This window comes from Diceros bicornis, chromosome 33, assembly GCF_020826845.1.
Source record: "Diceros bicornis minor isolate mBicDic1 chromosome 33, mDicBic1.mat.cur, whole genome shotgun sequence".
NCBI classification, from domain to species: Eukaryota; Metazoa; Chordata; class Mammalia; order Perissodactyla; family Rhinocerotidae; genus Diceros; species Diceros bicornis.
In genome coordinates, this window is record NC_080772.1 from 28969403 (window position 1) to 28979786 (window position 10384).

Genomic DNA, 10384 nt, shown 5'->3' on the forward strand with positions numbered 1-10384 from the left:
AAATCTAAGCTGCAAGAAACAAATGAATCAAAAAGAATATTCTACCTAATATCTTGGAGTCTAGAAACAGAATTGATTAATTAGAGGAAAGATTTGTCAGTTACAGGGCAAGGTGAAGTGAGGGGGCTGAGGAGGGTCTGCATTGCGCGCAGCCTGTGCTTCTGTCTGGGGCAATGTGAGGCGCAGGTACATTTAATCCTGATTAATTGCAAAATGCCTCTCTCACTTATTCCAGTGCCTCGCCCACTTTTCTAATCACATTGATATGTGAACTTTTTCTTCCTGCCGAATGAGTCATTTGCAATGGCAATATTAATGTATTTGAGCAGAATTGAATCAAATTGCTTTCAAAGAAAGATATAGCTATGGGGTCAGAGCACACATTATTTCAAGAAAGGATTGTGTATATTCGAGGTGAGAAAGTCCCACCTAGACTCAAATAAGGCTAAAACTGAGTTGGAAATCATGAAAGAGGTGACAGCATGGATTTAACTATGCTGTGTATACATGGGAGATAGGAAACAAGTTTTCCATTAGTTTAAAGTTCGATATATCATGGAAATTTACTTAAAGTGTAATTATCAATAAATGCAGATTATTGAACATATACTCAATTGAAACCTAAAGGAAAAGTTTAAAAGAAGGCTTAGAAGTCATGGGTAATGTCTAATCTAGGAAGAATAAAAAAAAAAAAAAGAGGATACTTGCAACTTGCCAGTTCTAGTGATCACAAAAGACTAAGTCAAATAAAACTGCCTTTAGTTACAGCAAGAGAAAATTTCTATTGAAATGTCAGAATATATTTCTCCTTTGTCTGAACTCTAACGGCATGTATTGCCTGAATCAATCATTTGGGAATAAATCAAATATTGCTTTATGACTTTGCTATTGCTTTATTAAAATGATATTTTGCATCGTGTATTGTGTTTTTAGCTTATTCTCTGATTGTGAGCTTGAGACCAAATGCTAATTATTTTATTCCTCACAAGATATACCTCAATTTCTTTTACATATCAGCCTCCAAGGAAATATGCTTTTTTTTTTATTTGATTGATTTGCTCTTCACACCTGGTGTCTTGAAAAATTAGAAAAATAAGTGTAATTTTGAATGATCTAAGGTTGTCATGCTCAGAAGCAGAGAAATGGACCACATGAGTTCTTTGATGACCCAAGTGTTGTTTACAATATATAAGGTATGATTGCCAGTCCCTATAACAGCCTCTAAAAGAATAAAAATTGAGGGTTAAAAGTGTAATGAAATGCAAATGAAACTGTCCTGGAAACCGAACTGCATATTTTATTTGTTTCTTACAGAATCTAGGACATAGAGAGTGCCAATATTAAATACTATCAACAGTATTCTAGTTTTAAAATAATGGTAGAAATAATTCATAGTAGAATTGCAGTTACCAGTTTAAAATGAATACTACCAAATATTTTTGAAACCAAATGTGGTTGCATCAATTCTATATTAAGAAGAGTTCTAAATATCTTATGTTCTCTTTCTATTTGCTATACTTCCTAGCTTTGTCAACATGTTGAGTAAAATTTAAGACTATAGTTAACTTCACATACTTGCTGCACACCCAATTTAAAATTAAATATAATCAAGGTTCAAAATTTACACCAAACACTCTTACCTAAAAGAGATCTCTCTTTTTTTCCTCACAGATTTCTCCCTTTTAATGAGGAAGGCATAAAAGATATTAAAAACATATGACGTATAAAGTCCTTTGACATTTACCCCATTTCAGATAGATACTGTTTTAAATAGTTTTTTTAAACAATGCATATTATGGGTTGTGCTTAATTAAATAAAAGACAGAATAGTGCAGGCTAAATATCACTGGACTTGAGGAACTCTGATTTTGCTGTATCCACTCATTCTCTCTGGGACCTTGCACAAGTCACTTAACCCATTTGGGCTGCGATTTTCTCATCTGTAAATGAAACTGCTGGGTGAGAACATCTTTAATGTCTTTGTCAATGCTAAACTTGTGTAATTCTAAGTTCCATAATTACTTTGAACCTCAATTTCCTCATTTAAATAATGTGATTTATGATAACATTGTTCCTTTCTTCAGGTTTGTTTTGAGAATCAAAGAAATTAAATTATTTAATTTTTGGAATAACATACATTACTATTGACAATGGTTGTTATTGTCATCAGCCACAGCAGGTTTTAGCAGCCTTAGAAGGATACAAAGCTATCTTGAGAAAATAGAGGGATTTAGAAGAGCAGTAATATATTGTGTGATGAATTTGTCCTTCAACTAAGGTTTTTTAGAAGAAACATCATCAACAACATAATAATCGGTCTTAATAACGTTTGTCATACATGAGAAACTTGCAGTGCAATGGAAGTCTTGTTTCGTTAGATATTTTTCCAGGAACTGAAATTGTTTGGAATGTGAAATTAGCAACAACTACTGATTGAGCCTCCACTGTATGTCAGGCATCTGGCTAAGCACTCTCACAAGATATTTACTATAGACATAGATCCCACCCTCAAAGAACTTACAATTTAATTCAGGAGAGAAAATAAATTTTGGAAAAATTGTCTTAATTTAAAAGATGGTAGAAAAGATGCTACAAGACTGTTAATTATCATCAGGCAGGGCAATTTTATAGGAAGTAGGTGTAGAATTTCAGAGGAGCAAAAGATTGCTTTAGATTGAGGTGGTGGGTTAAGCTTCTACCATAGAAGGGGATTGTGTCTGTGTTAATAGCATTGACAAAGACAATGTGCCCCAAATATTCTATGTGTTCCCCTACTTTTCTTAGCTTCCTTTTAGTTACATTGGAACCACGGAACCATGCCAAAAGACCGTGAGAGAAAATGGCTAGTGTCTTTTCTAGGCAAGGACAATTAGGTGTCAATAGGCATCCTCCATCACTCTCTTCTGCCTCACAGCCTTGGAAGTCACATATTTCTCCAGATAGCATAGCTACAGGATGCAAGAGAGCTACCTAAGCCATCTGACTCACTGGACTTTACCTGAAGGAGAGAGAAATCTTGGCTGTGATAGGCCACTGAGATTCTGTATTTATCCGCTGCAGCAACTAGAAGGAGTTACTCTAACACAAGAGATGAGTAAAATTTAATTAGGTAAAGAGAAAAAGGAAGACATTGCAGACATTAGGAATAATATAAACAACGTGTGGGGCTGGAAAATGCAAAAATATTGTCCCAGAATGATTAAAACACATTCACACACATACATACACACTCACAACCACACACACATACACATGCACACTTGACTGAAACAGAAAATGTAAAAGATATAATATTTTAACCTAAAAAATAAATTGGGACCAATGGATGGAAATTTTATTTACAGATTAAGGAGCATGGGTTTTATTTTATAGATTCCAGGCAAACAATGAAGATTCCTAAGAAGCACAGACAAGTTGTCAAAGAAGTGCAGAGACTAAAAAGAAAAAAAGGAAGAGAAAGAAGCCAATAAAACTTTAGAGTTCACTGAAGAGGTGATAATCTAGCATATTGGAAATAGGAATGGACGCAAAGGGAGAGATATAAAATATGTGTATGAAAATATTCGAATGGCTGTTCCATATTCTTTTACTATTAAGTTTATGAAATATTCATTGATCAATGTATTTAAATATAAAATTCCTACAGAATAAAATGGAAAACATTATATCAAAGTAAAAACACAACAAAAACATCATAAATGTTTTCACAGAAGTTCAAGAATTTTAATAATACCCACTTACAAGTAAGATGTGTACTATTGTGAAAATAAGTGAATGAATTAAGAAAAACTTGCCAATATTTTCTTTAATCTTTAGAAATAAAATAATATCTAGTATTTACAATATTTCTTTGAACCCACTGGCTTCAGCACTAAGATTTGGCATCCAACTATTCCTCATTACCATAATTTAAAAAATACATATTTGCATGCAGCAAATATATCATAATCACATCTACCCAAATCCATCAGAATTTTGACTGAATTGATGGAAAAAAACTCCCTGTCAATTCAAACAAAATATCAGTCAATTTAAGTAGGAAGACACTTTTAAAATTTGAATTGTAAGAGTCTTTTTAAAGCTCAATGAAAAAAAATGAGAGGCAAAATTGCCTCATCTTTTAATTTTGGATTGTTTTATTTTGGAATGACCATTTATGTAAAGTTTGATTGTTTTTCCACCAACACACTCCATTTACTTTGGGCTTACAGATGTGGGACTTTGTTTTTTTCTTGACTAAAGAAAATATGTCACACATCTTAAATTGATGTTTCTCATGAGAAATAAATCTGTGCAAAGGGACACTCTGAAATAAGGCATATGTAGGATAGAATAGAATTTGCCTTCTTAGACGGCAGAGGAAGTGGGAAATAGAAGTTGGAGCAATGGAGGCTGTGATTTTAAAGTAATGCAGGCATGATGAAATGATTCTAAAGTAGTGACAAAAGAGTGTTAAATAAAAATTCTACCTTCCTCGCACTTTTGTTTCCATAGACCAGATGAGAGTTACTGGACTCTCTGCCAACAGGAAAACTGGATTTTGTCTAAGTTTACTGTGCACTGAAATCACCTTGGTGCGGGGGCAGGGGAGGCAGAAAGAGGTCTGTCACTAAAACTTAAATCCAATATGCTAAATTATCACCAATCATATTGATGTTGAGTACAAATTTTGTCTTCCAGGAACATTATTGATAGAAACAGTATGGATCTCCTTATATCTAAAACTTTACTTCACCTAAGAGTACCTCTGGAAGTAGCTTTTAGTTGTTCTAGCATATCAGGGGAAAAGTCTCTTCACTGAATAAATTCTAAAAGTCTCCAAGACCCACAGGAATGAACTAACATTGGTGAAATTTTAAGTATCAATAGTAGACAGCAGAGGCACTTATAGAAGGTAACTTGCCTTCTTGGCCTTAAGCCTCATCATTTAGGATGATTATTCTAAAACTAGTTGGAGGTGGGGTCGGGGAGGACATGCTTCCCTCAGAATCATTACTGGAGTTTAAAGAGTATACTTCTTTTTCTTAGAGATTATTATATTTACCCCTCTGCAGGGAGAGGATGGGACAGAGGATTTCTAAACTCCACACCAGGTGAGGCTCATTGCCTCTATGAAACAATGGTTCTACTTTTTCAGGAGTTTACTTATTCTACCTGAAAGCTTCCTTATAACCTACTTACAGTTTCACCTCCTTTCAATACACTAATATTCCCCACTAATTTATCTTCAGGTCATTATTTTTAATTAAATTCTATAAATACATAAATGTGCAGGGGCTGGCCCAGCTGTGTAGCAGTTGAGTTTGCACACTCTGCTTTGGTGGCCCAGGGTTCACAGGTTTGGATCCCAGGCATGGACCTACACACCGCTTATCAAGCCATGCTGTGGTGGTGTTCCATATAAAGTAGAGGAAGATGGGCACGGATGATAGTCCAGAGCCAATCTTCCTCAGCAAAAAGGGGAGGATTGGCAACAGATGTTAGGTCAGGGCTAATCTTCCTCACACAGGCCCAAAAAAGACAGAAATGTGATTATAAGGTAAATATACACACACCCCACAATGTACCAGAAATAAATATGAAGACCATTTAAAATAAAATAAATACAATTTGCTTGGCATACTCAGGTGTCCACCTGAAATTTCTAAAGTTATAAAAGCATGTTAGTTTCCTCAGTATCCTTCACTTAATTCTAACATAAAGATTATCATTTATGTTTTCCAAGGTGAAGGCACCACTTTAAAATCAAAGATCTTATTACAATTCTGAAAATTGATCGCAGGAGCCTAGCACCACATATGGAGGTAAATGTTGCTGTTTCACCTTTTGACCTCAAAGACATGGCTACCTTCTAGAGAAGAACTGATTCACATTCTATGACTGTTGAACAACATGATTTCTTGTAGAAAAATCCAAGAGTGTAGCATAAGATGACACTCCTTAAATAAATTACCTCAAGATATATCTACCTAATTGGGCTGGCAAATATACAAAAGTTGGTCACTTGCTTCTACCATTTAGATGCATACTGCCATGGACCAAATTTTGTAGCTTTTAATACCTTCTTTGATTTGATTTAAACCACTTCAGAAACTCACTAGAAAAAAAAATCATGCTCATGTTTTGATGTACACCCATCTATGGAGCTATAAAATATTTGACATCCTGTATGTTAATCTGAGATAAGTAACATTTCCAAAAATTGTCAAGGTATTCTCAGGATGCTAAGAATGCAGATCTGTGATTCTACAGGAAATGGAGCTAGTGGGACACTCAGTTGATTCTGATTGAAAGACTGAAGAAGACTAAAATTGAGTTTGCTTGAAAACCAGAAAAATAGCCGTAATTTTATCATGGAGTGTAAAAGAGAACAGTAAATAAGAGATAAAATCTACTACAAGGACTGCATAAGACAAATGAACAGGACTGTACCATTCTCTGAAGAATTCAATTAACTGACTACATTAAATAATTTCAGAAGCAGTTAGAGCTGACACATGCTGTTTAGTAGAGCAGCGTGGTGTGAATCTTTTTACTTCTTTTGAGTAAGCTGAGGAAGCGCAATATCTAATTAAAATCAAAGTATTTAAAATATTCAACTAGGCAGTTTGAAGACTTTATAATGTATAAAATTGACTAACTTTTTATCAGTTTAAAAATAGGTCATCAAATGTTGCTAGAATGCTGTATAGGCTTAACAATTTCATTTTCTAAAGGTATCCTGTTGTTTATAATTAAAATCTGGCTAATATATTCAGTGAAATTAATACCTGAAGCGAATGTTTCATTAAACTGATATATGGTTTAGACTCTTTTCTCCCAGAATAAATGAGACAGGAATTAGTGGATATAGCAACACTGTAGAGTTTCAGAGAAAAAAATTATATATATAAATGAATACATAAGGTATTAAAATTTAGTAGATCAAGAGTCACAATGCAATAATGAAAATAAGCCAAGGAGCTAAAAAGAGGAATTTAAAAGAATTCCAATATTTTGTTAAGAAATCAAACTTGGCTCTACCATTTGACCAAACATATATCTTTGGATAAGCAAAGACTGTAATTATCATCTACAACCTTAATTTTCTCCAAATAAAGTAGATCATTCACTTACTCTTAATAAATTCCAAAAAATCACACCTAATGCTCAATTGACACCATTGGTTATCTTTTTCTTCTTGAAATGTTTTCTTCTTTTGGTTTCTGTGATAAACCTCTCTGATTCCCTCCTGTATTGGTCTGCTTGAGTTACCATAACAAAATACCAAAGGCTGGGTGGTTTAAACAACAGAAATTTGTCACAATTCTGGAGACTGGAAGTTTAAGATCAAGGTACCAATAGGGTCAGCATCTGGTGAGGACTCTCTCTTTGGGATGCAGATGGCCGCCTTCTCACAGTTTCCTCACACGACTGAGACAGAGAGAGCTCTGGTGTATCTTTCTCTTCTTTTAAAGGAGTTATAAACTCCTTTAACCTTTATCACCTCCTCACAGGCCCTCTTTCCCAAGAGTGTCACATTAGGGATTAGAGCTTCAATATGGGGGAACATAATTCAGTCCATATCACCTCCCAACATGTTGAATCTGTCACTTACATCCTTAATTTTCTCCCTGTGGGCTCTGGTAGCCAACTCCTATGATCCCCTGCATCTGGTACTCACAGCTTTTTATAGTCCCCTCCCTTTTGTACCAAGATTGGTTTCTGTGACCAACAGAAGATGGCAGTATGCCACTTCCAAGATTAGGGTAGAAAAGACATTATAATTTTCATCTTGGTTGCTCTCCTTCTCTCTTGAATTTCTTATTCTCTGAGAAGTCAGCTGTCATATCATGAGAAACGTTGTAGAGAGAAGCCATGTGGTAAAGCAATGAGGTCCTCTGCTAACAGCCAGCAAAGAACTAAGGTCTACAGCTGGAAGCCATGTGAGTGAGCCTTCTTGGAAGTGGGGCCTCCAGCCCCCATCAAACCTTCAGGGATTGCAGCTCTGGCTGACAGTCTGAAGGCAACTTCATGAGAGACATTGAGCACAAATACCTAGCTAAACTGCTCTTGGATTCCTGACCTTAAGAAATCATACGAGATAATACTTCGTTTCCATAAGCTGCTAAATTTTCGAGTAAGTTTTTTATGTAGCTACGCATAACTAATATGTGGACAGACATTTGAAATACTGATCCTTTTCAGCAAAACATCCCACGGTTCTCTCCTCCTTTAAAGTCCCCCTGAGTGATTCAGTTTAGCCTCCTCTTTCTGAGTATGTATTAAAACAAAACATTACAAACAAAAACGCCTTCATAATCTGGCCCCTTCCTACCTGTCCAAACTCTCCTCTTGACCACACTTCTCCATTCAACTCCACCTTACTCCTCCCACAGTACAAATCTGCCAAGATGAAATCCCGGACTGCGCCGTGATTCTTGAAACTTTGCAAAAGCTACTTCCCTTTGCTCAAGAGGACTCACCCCCTTCTTTACAGTTAAATCCAATTTGTCCTTCAAGACTCAGCTCCAATGCTACTGCATTCGGAAAATTTTCCATGTCGTTGCAAATGGCAGGATTTCCTTTTTTATGGCTGAATAATATCTATATAGATATAGATATCTATATATCTCAATTTTTTTTTTATCCATTTATCTGTTCATTGATCAATGGACACTTGGGTTGATTCTATGTCTTGGTTATTGTGAATAATGGTGCAAGACTTCCTAGACTCTCTGATTGAGGTGCTTATCTTGTGTACAGTCACAGTGGCCAGATTTTCTATCAAATAGACTGCCTATCATGTACATAGTCTGTTAAACATGTCTATCTAACTCATTATTGTGTCAACTTCTTTACCACAGGTAAATAAAACTTTACTGAGAGAAAGGAAGGGGGGGGAGGGGACATAATTTTAAAATAGCCAAAATTATAGAGATGGAAGTGTTAGTGGGCAATTTTTCCAATGCTAAGGCCAATAAATAAAGACTTAACCAATTAGCTCCTGTGATGATCGATAATAAAATTACTAAAATTTCTGTCTAAAAATGTTTTCATGGTGAAAAATATACTTTACTTCTCCATTGTTATTGTAATTTTTAAATCCTTAAATTATCTATTAGTCACATCTTTGTATATTGTCTATTAACTCAAGTTTATAATTAATGTTGGGATTGAATTAAAATTTGGAATTATAAAAATGTTACCATTGTTACTAAAAAATGACACTAAAAAATGTCATTTTTTATCTAATAAAAATTTGAAAGAGCTGTTGTTAACTTTTATAACTTTATTTAGAAACTCTTAATTTAGTAGTTATAAAAATGTTCTATGTATTATGTAGTGTCATAATGATCTATCAGTGATCTGTCCACCCAAAGTCAACACATAACATAAGAAGGCAGATATCCATCTAGCCTAATTAAAAAAAGAAAACAACTGGTTCTTCAGATATCTTGATGAGATGAAATCTTCTTCCGATGTCTCTTTTAGATGACTGAAAAATCAAGCATTCTGGTACTCAGAATCTCATTTTAATACACGGGAAATATTTTTTTATTCCTGAAAAATGATTTATTTCATAAAATGTGCCTTAAAGGAAAAAATCTTACATATTTTTCCAAATAGCTAATGAGCTTGGAATCCTGTTTTATAATTTAAAAATATATCAAAACAATGTCTATGCATTTACTCTTAGGAAAAAGATAAGTGCTCTCTTTCCCCAAAAACACTTTTCTTAATTACAATTGCTGATATACCATTGACCAGTATATATTTCACATTTGTAAATTCTAAACAAACAATAGAAAACAGAGAGATAGAAATAAAGAAAAACAAAAAAAAAAGAGAGAGAAGAGAGAAAAAAAGAAGTAGGAAGAGATAGAGGATATTACAAAAGCTGTTATTTCGTAAAGGAGACTAAATAATTATAATTCATGTGTACCTTAAAAATCTATTAATCAAGCTTATATCCACTCTGATACCCTATGTCTGAACACCCACACTATTTTTAATAGTTCACACTGAAAAACATCAGTCTTATCTTAATTTAGGCTCATGGTGATATACACATGATGATACATCACAATGATGCTGTACAATAACGATGTTTTCTGTCCTTTACTAATGGCAAGTTTAGGCACTGCATATGACATGTACTGATGCTTCTATAGTATTAGCAGTATCAAAAATACAGGAAAAAATAAAAAAATAACAAGGGATTCATTTGACTATTGAGTGTTTTGGTAATTTTGTAATAATAGACAGTTGGGCAACAACCATGGAAACTTGGAGGGTGGGGAGTTAAGAGGTTATGCAATAATTTAGTCTCTATATCTTGGTGGCTCCAACCAAGGTGAGAGGAACGAAGGAAGTAGAAATTGGTGGGATTCTAGACGTATTT